We start from the raw sequence: 11,705 nt of genomic DNA, 5'->3' as shown, positions 1-11,705 counted from the left end.
GTCTTCATTCCCTCTTCTTCCTTCCACTCAATCATTCACTTATTCCTTCAATGGATTTATTCCCTAATGGTCCAGGTGCAATTCCCAGTTTTGCTTTTTTACTAATATGTGTTCTTTGACAATAATAGCTGATGAGAATCCTGGCTACTTTTTAAGTGATAATCATGTTCAAGATGATGGGTTCAGTGCTAACCTTGGTTCTATCTCTTGGGTTGTGAAGATAAAATACAATGATATATTCAAATTGCCCAGCACAGAGCTCAGCACACAGGAAATGTTTGATAAAAGGAGGTTATCACCTTAACAAAACTCTACGGAGCTTGTGCTCTGTGCTCCCTGCTGTGCCAAGAACCCCCACCCATCAGGACCATCAGGGAGTGTTTTTGATTGAGTTGACCTGTATCTGGGGCCCTGGACCAGGGGAATCAAATCCTGTGCTGGATGCTATTGAAATCTTGTTCATAAATGTATCGGGAAGCTTCCCAGCACCAAGTACTTTTTCCCAGTTATTGCCATGGAGTTATACTTTCCCCCTTTTTGAAATGAGAAATATATCTGAGCTTAATATTCAGCTGTAACCAATGGAAGGACTTCCAAGGTACTGAGAGATTTGGTCTATCTATAATGCTAAGACTTTCTTAATTTTATATGAGATAAAGGAAACATTTTAAGCCCCTACAATGAGTGCCATTTTGAAACAGCTGAAGGCAAATGCCCATGTTGCTTTATCTCGTTGAAGGTTTTTCTCTATTCTGATGGTGGTCTTTGTTTTCCTAAATGATCACTGGTAATATATTCTGGTTGAATGAAATCAAAGATGGACTTCTCTATGATACTTCTTCAAAATCACACTGAGTAATAAGAGTTCAGGAAGCTTCTAAGATGTTTATGAAATAAAAGATGAGTAATAGCTCAGGGACGCCAGAATTTTTTTTTTTTTATTATCATCACTATCTTCAAAATGCGTGATTCCTTCAGTCTTTACATTCCAAAAGGTCTGCAATGCTTCCTAATCATGTGGCGATACTGTGATGCTTCTGCAGACTCACGCAGCCGTGAGTTTGATTTATGCCAGTCAGCCATCCGTGATTCAACTCTGTGCAGCAGTGTTTCTGCTAAGTGCCTCCTAGCTGCATAATGATGGACAGCATGGCCACTGGAGCCCACGGCCTGGGTGGCCCATATGATGGGTGACTTTAGGAAGGTCGTATGGTCTCTCTGTGCTTATGTTTTCTCATCTGTAAAATGAGGATATTAAGGGTCCCTGCCTCATATGGCTTTACACAAATTAAATACATTGATATTCATAAAGTACCTAAGGACACTGCTTGAGAAATACAGTGTCTACCCAACCTTTGCTTGGACATCTCCATTTGCAGACCCCACTGTCGGGAAAGAAACCTTGGATGCTAGAGCGTTCTCTGTTGTACTCCACAGAAGTATCTTCCCTTCCCTTTCTGATTATTGGCCCTGGTTCTCCTCTGCAAGGCCGCAGAACAAATCTGGTTGGTCTTCTCCATGCCAACCCTTTGTTCAATAGGTTTCCAAAAACACTTCTCTCTCCCCACCACTGGGGTGATATTCTGAAATTCCAGCAGCGTGTACCTGTCTCAAAACGTGACACTGTGTGTGTGTCATCCTGGAGAGGGAACTGAAAGAGCGGAGCAGACTCCTCGTCCCGTCATCTTGCCCCCACCCAGCTTCCTCTCCGGTGGCTTCACAGGGCAGCAGCTCTGTGGAGGCTACACAGTGGGTTGGGGTCCTTGGGTGGTTGTTTGCTTTTGACTCCAGTGAACTTGACCTTTATTCACTTTACCGTTGATCTCACTGGGTACTTTCTTCCTAGAAAATTAAGACCCTGAGCCGTTGGAACAAGGCACTTGTTTTGGCATCAGATAATGCAAATATATATATTTATTTATTTATTTATTTATTTATTTATTTATAACCATCATCATCTGTGAGATGATTCTTTCTTGAACCCTGAGACTCACCATCAGACTTTTCTCTTCGTCCTCTGAATTCCAATCTCAAATATTACATGCGGATAAAAACATCGGAGGTGTTTGAGGAAATAGCTTAAATTGTGTGAGTTTGTGAATCTTAGCTTCTTCAACAGTCGTATTCTTACACACCTATTTATAATCACTCTTCACTTGTATATAAGCAATCCATGACAGTTATTAGTGATATCATTATAATGATCTGAGATAAAGGACAAACTACATAACTCACCTTGAGTTAAGGTTCAGTTTGTCTGCCACAAACTGGTTTCCGAAGTCATGGGTTATAAGGAATTAAGCCCCTCAGCTGAGAAGAATTTGCCTGTGGACGGGGGGCTGGGGTGATGTCTGTCCTCTTCTTGATCAGGGCCTGCTCGCCCCGTCTTTCTAGAATGTCATGGATTCACTCCCCCTGTTCCATGCTAGTGCTTTCATCCTAGCTAGAGTCCTCAGCACTTCCTTCCTAATAATCGTCGGCGCACATGCCACCTCTGTCACGCAGCTGTCCCCTGTGGTCCAGATGGAATTAATCTCTCTTGACTTTGTATTTCTTCAGTATTTTCTGTGTCTATTATATTGGATTTCTTTTTCTTCTTTGTTATAGTGATTACCATCTGTTCTCCCCAGTTGGGTGGTAAGACTTTTGGAGACGGGAACAAAGTCTCCTTGTTCCGTATGTTCCCCCAGCCCCTCCCCCGCCGTCCGCCCCAGCACCTGGCGTGGGGACTGCTCCGGAAGGGAGTCGTTGACAGGGCTCTGAGAGCCCCCTTGCTCCAGCCCCTGCCTTCAGGTATCAGGGGTGTGTTTTTATAATTGAGCCGCATGAGCGACCCAAGAAGTCAACCGACCTGCCCACCGCAGGGTTAACCAACAGCAGAGGATTATGGAGGCGTGTAGACTTCACCTCATTCATCTTCTGCTTGTACATTTTAGGGTAATTTTCAATGATCGAGTGTTTGCAACTCTCAGACATCCTGGCTGTTTCTATGTACACCTACTGCTTGTGCATCTGGTAAAAAAAAAAAAAAAATGATGTGTACTTGGTGTTGCACATCTCACGTACAATAACTCACCGAGACACAACAACATAATCGCCCATGGGCCCACGGTGAATGACAGCTGCATCGGGGCTGTAACCAGCAGTGGTGGGTGAAGATACCTGGGGTCACGGTGATTAGTAACTTAGGTTTGACACACTTGAAAAATAAGAAGCTCCCAATTTGTTCTGCCTTCAACCACCGAGGCTGTAATTTCATCATTTCAGGGCTCTTCTCGGGAAGGACACTCCTGGTATGTCACTCCCAGTCACATGGGTCCTCTCATTAGTACATGATTGCCATCTGGCCTTCTGGGAGGGCCCATTGCCTTGTCTGCTGTGCTCTTTCTTTCTTTCTTTCTTTCTTTCTCCTAGTGTCTTTGATCATGGCACGTGTCATCTGTCCTGGAATGTGCAGACATCCTGATAGTTCAGACCATGACATGTACTGCTGGGTGAGGCCATGTAGACCCCAAGGGCCCGGCTGTGTGCGCAGCACTCTTTTCCATGACGAGCTTTCTCGGGTGAGTGGTAGATCTGGAAATTGCAGTAATGACTCATCTTGGTGAAGTCCGATTGGGCTCCAGCCCTCTTTGCTTTGGCCGTGTCATCTGCAGCTTTAGAACTCCCACTAAAGGAGCTGAATTATCTAAATTTCCATTTGACATTTTCCTTTACAATTGTTTTGACATCTCCATTTATAAATTTCTTTTCTTGTTAAAGCTAGATTGGAAAAGCGAATTTCTAGACAAGTCTTGCCTGGCTCAAAGCCTGAGGGCTGGCGCTCAGCTGGTTTAATTGGGGAGCATCTAATCCAGTTATCATCCATCAGGAAGGACAAAACCAAAGGGCTCGCGCCCAGGCAGGCTCCGGCATCCTTCTTTCTGCTGATTTTCATGGGAGACCATGTTAGGTCCCATGCACGAGTTCTAGTTGGTCCTGAACTTGCCCTTGGCCCCAAGGCCCTGAGGACACTTGTGTTTGTGTGACAAGCGCTCACAGGCAGGGCAGCTCGGAACACCCAGTGTCCATGCAGAGTGGCCTCTATTTAGACGCTAGAGACAGAACAAATCAATGTGCTTCTGTCCAGGTCACAGACACCTTGATTCCGATGATCAAATAGTAACAACTGTATTGGCTGGTTTAATTTTCTCCCAGTCAATCGATTACGTTTAAGACTTGCTGATATCACCTGGGCAACTGGTTTACCCTTTCTATTGAGTAGTTAGAAGTCAGTTTTGCTTCATTGTGAGTGCGCTCTCCTCTGCTGTGATAGGATAATTACATTTGCCTGAAAAGTTATTTTTATGAAAAGTTTCATTCTAGGAATAAATATTTCAGTGGGGGAAGGAAGAGGGGGTTTGCTTTGAGCTTACAGTAACCAAGTGATTCTCCGGCAGGAATTTCAACAATAAAATCTATTCGTATTGCTCTAAGTATAATTAGACAAAACAGAGGCAAAAACTTCCTTATTCTTCTCAGTGGTAACACACGTCACCTTACACAGAGTTTGCTGACAGCCATCTAGCCATTCTTAAAGATTCCTCAGGGCAGCAAGCCATGGAAACACAACGATAACAAAACATGTGCCTCTAAAAGGTTTCTTGTTGTTTGTGTGCTGATCCTTTCTTTTTAGGTAAGGTTTGTAAATATGTTACCTCCCCGTTAACAATACTGAGTCTTCCCCTAATGCCCAGAAGTGCTCCCCATGAATCATCTCCCTCATGAGGTCGGCACTCTGAACTTTTCTCAATGGGAAGCTGAGAGACGTTACTTGGAATAGAGGATCTCCCCACGGACGGCGGCAGAAGCCTGCCTGGAGCCACCGCCCTTGCCCCGCAGGCCCCAGTGCCCGTCACAGGACACCACCTGTGTCCTTTCAGGAGTCTTCTTGAGAAAGGTGTTCTCCTACACCAACCCTTGTGCTGTGGTCCTGACACCAGCCAGTCGTGTGCGTGCCCGTGTGCCGCCTCCGCTGTGGCATGGAGCTACAGGGGCCCCCTCCCCACCCAGACCCCGTGGGGTGTGGGGATCAGCTCCCAGAGATGTTTCACTGCGGGGCTTGTAAACCCGCGTTCACCGCTTCACATGCGTTTTCCTCTTCAGCGTTGTCCCTGGCAGGTGACAAGGTAGTGATGTTGAAAGACAACTTGAATTTTTTACTGGTAGTTAAAAAAAAATTTTTATCAGGTAAAATTGCAAATGCCTGTAAACAGGACAGTACGGTGAGCCTCGCGGTACCCAGCGCTCAGCATCAAGGATCTCCAGCATTACCGTGGTCTCATCAACCGCAAGCCTCTGGCCACTCTGCAACCCTGCTCTATTACGGTTGTCTTCACTTGGCTTCTCCCCGCAGGTTTAATGAGATGGAACTGACATAAATATCGTGTGAGTTTCAGGTGTGCCGTGTGATGCTTTGATGCGTGTGTATGTTGGGAGAGGCTCACGCAGTAAGGTGACTTAACACACCCTTCACCGCCTGCAATGACCGTGCTGTTGTTCCAGTGAGAACATTGACGATCCACTGTCATAGTCACTTTCCAGGACGTAATTCAGGACTGTTAACGACAGTCACCATGCTGGACGTTAGATCCCCAGAACTTCATTGTCTTATAAGTGACCGTTCCTACCGACTGACCAGTATCTCCCTATCTCCTCCCCCACTCCTTCAGTCCTCGGGAACCTCCACTCTACTCTGTTTCTAAGAGCCCTATTATTTTAGATTCACTGTGAAGGGGCGGAGGCCGAGGTCTCCCCCACCCCCATTTTCCTGGCGTGCAAGCCTCATTCTTTTGTAAGTTGACGTTATACACACCAAAATGCACACATTTTAATGGTACGATTTCGACAAATGGATGACTCATGACGCCCTCGTCGCAGTAGAGAGCATCTCAGCGTCCTCTCTGCCCAGTCAGTTCTGCGTTGCTACCAAACCCCGACCCCAGCCCTTCTTCTGACTTTTCTCCAACTTATGTTAGTTTTGCCTGTCCTAGAATTTCCTTTAAAATGCAGTCACGTGGTATGAAGTCTTTGGTGTCTGGTTCCCTTCCCTTGGTGTTATATCCCTGAGATTTACCCACACTGTAGGAAGCAATAGCTCATTTCTTTCTACTGCTGCTAACATCCTGGATTACAATTTGTCCTTTCTCTCAGTGACAGACCCCTGGATGGGAGTTTCAGTCACTATAATAAAGCTACAATGGGGTGGCTTGGGTGGCTCAGTCATTAAGTGGCTGCCTTCAGCTCAGGTCATGAACTCAGGGTCCTGGGATCGAGCCCCGCACTGGGTTCCCTGCTCAGCGGGGAGCCTGCTTCTCCCTCTCCCTGCTCCCCCTCTTGTGTTCCCTCTCCCTGTGTCTCTGTCAAATAAATAAATAAAATCTTAAAAAAATAAAGCTACTATAAATGTGCTTGTACATGTTTTTTGAACATGTATTTTTGTTAAGTTTTTAAAAAATTCTGGTTAACACAGTGTAGTGTTAGTTCCAGGTGTACAATACAGTGACTTGACACTTGCACACCTGACCTGGTGCCCATCACACAAGTGCATTCCTTAATCCCCATCACTTAATTCTCCCCCCCCTTCCCACTCCCCCGCTTCTGGTAACCATCAGTGTGTTCTCTGCAGTTAAGAGTTTGTTTCCTGGGCTGCCTCTTTCTTATTCTCCCCTTGGCCCATTTGTTCTGTTTCTTAAATTTGGACGTGTACTTTAATTTCTCTTGGATAGATGCACAGGGCAGGTGTATGCTTGACTTTATGTGAAACTACCAAAACTTTCCAAAATGGCTTCAGCACCTTTTTTTTTTTTTTGGAAAAGACTTTCCACCTGGAAAAAGACTTTCTTCTTACTTTTCAGTTTCTTAGGCTATATTAAAGCTTTGACATTTCCATATGAATTTTAGAATTGGTTTGTCAATTTCCACGGTAAAGCATTTTGGGGTTTTGATTGGGATTTGCATTGAATGTAGAAATCAATTTATGGATAACTGACATGTGCAATGTTGAGTTTCCTAAACTTGGAACATGGTGTATTTATCCACTTATTTGGATTAACTTTCTCCTATAATAATTAGTAGTCTCCAGGCACACAGGTGGCTTAGTCAGTTAAATGTCTGCCTTTGGCACAAGTCATGATGCCAGTGTCCTGGGATTGAGCCCTGCATTGGGCTCCCTGTTGAGTGGGAAACCTGATTCTCCCTTTCCCTCTGCCTGCCACTCTGCCTAATTGTGCTTTCTCTCTCTGTCAAATAAATAAAATCTTAAAAAAAAAAAGAATTAGTTTTAACCTTGTTAATTATCTCTTTTTTTTTTCTGTTTTTCCTTTTATTGATTTTTGCTCTTATCTTTAGAATTTCCTTTTAAAACTTAATTTAATATTAGTTTAGTCAACTTTTGGTCGCATTTTAAGAAACTTGAATTTTTAAAAATTTTTAAAGAAATTTTATTTTTTTAAAGATTTAGTTGTTTATTCTAAAGACAGAGTGTGTGTAAGACAGCACAGGAGCAGGAAGGGGGTGGAGGGGGAAGCAGACTCCCCGATTCAGGGCTCAATCTCCCCGCTGGGAGATCTTGACCTGAGCTGAAACCAATAGTCAGATCTAATAATAACTAACAGAAACTGATAGTCATGTTTAACTGACTGAACCATCCAGGTGTCCCAAGAAACTTAGATTTTTAAAGTTCCTTATAAATCCTTCTAAAGTGAGAATTTAAAGCTATAAACTTCCTTATTATTTCTGCTTTGGCAATGTCACAGATTTGATATGTTGTATTTTCATTATCACTTAATTTGACATGTTTTCTAATTTCCTTTTTGATTTTTTCCTTGATCTATAGGTTATGCAGAAATGTATTGTTCAATTTCCAAATATTTGGGGATTTGAGAAGATATCTTATTATTATGTATTTTGAATTTAATTCTATTGTGGTTAGAAAATATACTATGTATGATTTTCATCCTTTCCAATTTGTTAAGACTTGTTTGTACCCTAGTATGTGGTCTATCTTGTTGAACATTCTCTCTGTAGAGGAAAGAATTCTGTTGGGCATACTGATCATAAATGTCTGTTATCTTTACATGTGAGGTGTATTTACTTACTGAAGTTTTGTTTAATTGTTCTATGGGTTGATGGTTAGAGGTTGTTGGCATCTCTAAAACTGTTGATTTTCCCATTTCTCTCTCTCTCTTTTGGTCAGTTTTGGTTTCATGTATCTGAAAGGTTGTCATTGGGAAAAACGTATTTATAATTGCTATGTCCTCCTGACAGAGTAAGCTTTTTCTCATTATGAAATGTCCTCCTTAATCTCTGGCAATACTGGTTTTCATGATGTCTATTTGCTGAAGTTAAAAAGTAATCTATAGTAAAGTGTATTTTGCCTAATGTAGTCAGTTCATCTTTTTTATGTTTACAATTTATATGGCTTATGTTTTGCTAATTTTACTTTCAGTTATTTATATCTTTATATTTATAGAACGTCTATTCTAAACATAACACAGTTGAGTTTACTGATTTTTCATTCCCAGGTGTACAGTATCAGCTTTTTAGTAGGAGTTTTAATCCATTTACATTTAATGTAACCATTACATAATTGGATTTAGATCTACCATTTTGCTATATCTTTTCCTATTTGTTCCATCTGTTCTGAAGAAACAGTGGGAGTAAATATGTTATGAATTTCAGGTTTAGTGGTGGAAAGATGACAGGGTATGGGGTTAGCTCATATATTCTCCATGAAACATGTGTTAGGGTCTTCTGTGAAAGAACAGTATGGAGAAAAAAATACCATAAGCTTGAAGAGATAAGAGAAGACATACAATTTATTGTGATGAGTGAGAAAGGAACACTCTAGAAGACTGTTACAGGATATTTTAATTGTCCATTCATTTTTTCCTTCCATGCATGAATCCACAAATATTTGAATGTCTTCCTTGTGGACAAAAAAGGGGCATGATCTCTGCTCCTGTGAATCTATGAGACTCCTTTTGCTGATGGATATTAGTCAAGTAATCACAGGGACATATACATGATTTTGAGCTAAGAAACAATTGTTGTGAGATCATAGAAATGATTGATTCTACAAGAATATAATTACCGAGGAACTTGACCTTGTGTAGGTATAATAACTAGTTTGTCTGAGCCAGTGGCCCTTGAGTTGAGATCTAAAGTCAGAGTAGGTTAAATCAAGCAATGGTTGTTGGGGGTGGTGTTCGGACCAAGAAGCAGCGTGGGGCAGTTCTCAGTGGTGGAGAGAGGATGGCTGGACGGTGGTTTGGCTGGAGTGCAGAGAGAAAGACGAGGCATGGAGATCTACAGGGGTGGCAGCACGGGGCCAGAAAATGCGGGGCGTTACACATCGTGATTAAGAGTAGATCTAACAGCAATGAATTTGAAACGAAACCAGTCAGCTTGTTGGATGACATGTGTCTCCTCAAATCATCAGAATTTTCTTTGATGTAAGTTAAATAGAACAGATGAAATTGGTCTAAAAGAATTATCAGAGCAATATACAAAATGAGTTATTGCCAAATTTTCTTACACTCAATTTTATTTCTATTTGAGGGGAAAATAGGTAATTAGAGAACACCAGGCATTGCTTCCAGGTTTCAAAGTGGCTTCCATCCAGCCGCAGGGAGGCTCACAGCAGAAAACCAGATGTTCAAATAAAGACCTAAGTGGACAAATATGGACGATGTATGTTACATAAATATGTGATGGAAATCTTTCATGGTATTTAGAAATAACATCAGCGACTTTAAAGTATTTGTATGAATGCCTCCATTCTTCCAGAAGCACCAAAGGGAGGAATTTAAATGCATTTCAGTTGAGCTGAGCATGTTTGTGCATTTCTACTTATAGTGTTAGCCAAAACGTGGAAAATTAGAAGAATGAGATTATTTACTCGGCAGACATTTGCTGAGTGCCTTCCAGGTGTGGCCATTGTACTTGTTCTCCTGGATTTGGCAGTGAAGGACGTGGAGATGATACTGACAAAGTAACTTCCCTCTGTGCAGGAAGATCAGCCTTCATACGAGGCAGTAGTGGTTGGGGGGGGGGCAGGGAGGAGGTTCTGGTAGACCCCAGAGGACAGAGGAAGAGGAGTATTTCTAGAAGTTCAAGGGATGCTTGAGATTTCTATTTCCTCTTTTTTCGTTCCACATTTAAAAATTCTTTTTTATCCTGCATTTGTGTTTTTCTTATAAGCAGGAAAAAGGGATCAATCAGAAAAGACAAGAACACGTAACCTAAGATCTACCTTCTGAGCACATTTTTAGGTATAGGGTATGACATCATTATATTCAAACGTATCCAGTTGTGTGCAGTAACTAACTACAGCTTTTTTTTTTTTTTTTTAAAGATTCATTTATTTGAGAGAGAGAGCGAGAGCAGGGAGAAGGGTAAAGGGAGTGGGAAAGAGAATCCAAGCAGGATCCCTGCTGAGCGTGGAGCCAGATGTGGGGCTTGACCCCAGGACTCTGAGATCATTACCTGGGTGGAAATCCAGAGTCAGACGCCCCAGTGACTGAGCCATCCAGGCACCTCTTAACTTTTCGAACGGCAATCATACCTCAAAAAAAAAAAGTGACTAAAAAAAGAAGCAAACAATTTGTTAGCTCCAGTTTTTACATTTTCTTTTGTTGTTGTTCAACAAGAATATTTCTAAACAAGTATTATGCATGGTGTCCTATCCTATATGACAAAGCTCATTCCTGTTAGCAGAAAGGAGACAGGTCATGAAGAATTGGGGAAAGAGAAATTGTGCCCATGGTAGTTGTTTTCGTGGTTCTGAGTCAAATCAGAGAAAAACCCAAGTGCAGTTGTCCTCAGACGCACAATCCGCTTCTTCAGTCAGAGGCTCCCACAGAAGTAATTGACATTGACTAGAGCCTGTTCTGTCCGGATTTCTCTGTGAAGAGTTAAAATCTTGGAGGAGCAGTACATGCCTGGGAAGCTCTGCAGACAAATTCTTGAGCTGGAAAATACACTCCACTAAATTCTTGAATACAAAAAATAACGCTTTAAATTGTACTTTGGACATGATATGTCCACTTTTTTGGCTCAACAAACAAACCCGAAATTGTTTTTAGCTTTCTGCTCTGGCATTCACAAAGTTTTGCCTAAAACCCTTGGAGATTTGCTGAAAAAGATTTATTTATGTGCATTCTGAAAAGCATGCCAAAATCCCGCTGCTTCATGTTTTTCAAGATTCTTCTAAATTAAAAAGCGAGTGCATGCATGAGGGTAAATGCTAGCTTAGTTATTGTGCACGGTGAATGTGTTTATTTCCAGGAGGAGAAGAGTAAAGATGGTGTGAGAAAGTGAATGTCCAGTTAGATGAGTTCTGTTTTTGCAGAGCCAAAGAGTTGATTTTTCTCCTTACAAAATCATTGTAAGGAGAAACCACGCAAATGTACAAGTCTATCAGTTTAGGGGCTGCCTTTACCTGACTTCAAACTAAGTCTTGTCAGTTGATTACCCCGCTAAGCCACGTAACTCACTCACAAACACAACAATACAATGGCAAAAAAGCAAAAATATCTTCTTAATTAAGGAAGTTCCAGATACTGAGAAACAAACTGAGGGTTTTGGAGGCGAGGGAGGAGGGGGGTTGGATGAGCCTGGTGGTGGGGATTATGCAGGGCACGTAGTATTGTGTGGAGCACTGG

The sequence above is a fragment of the Mustela erminea genome, chromosome 14, assembly GCF_009829155.1.
Source record: "Mustela erminea isolate mMusErm1 chromosome 14, mMusErm1.Pri, whole genome shotgun sequence".
Taxonomy (NCBI): domain Eukaryota; kingdom Metazoa; phylum Chordata; class Mammalia; order Carnivora; family Mustelidae; genus Mustela; species Mustela erminea.
This window is presented reverse-complemented; position numbering follows the sequence as displayed.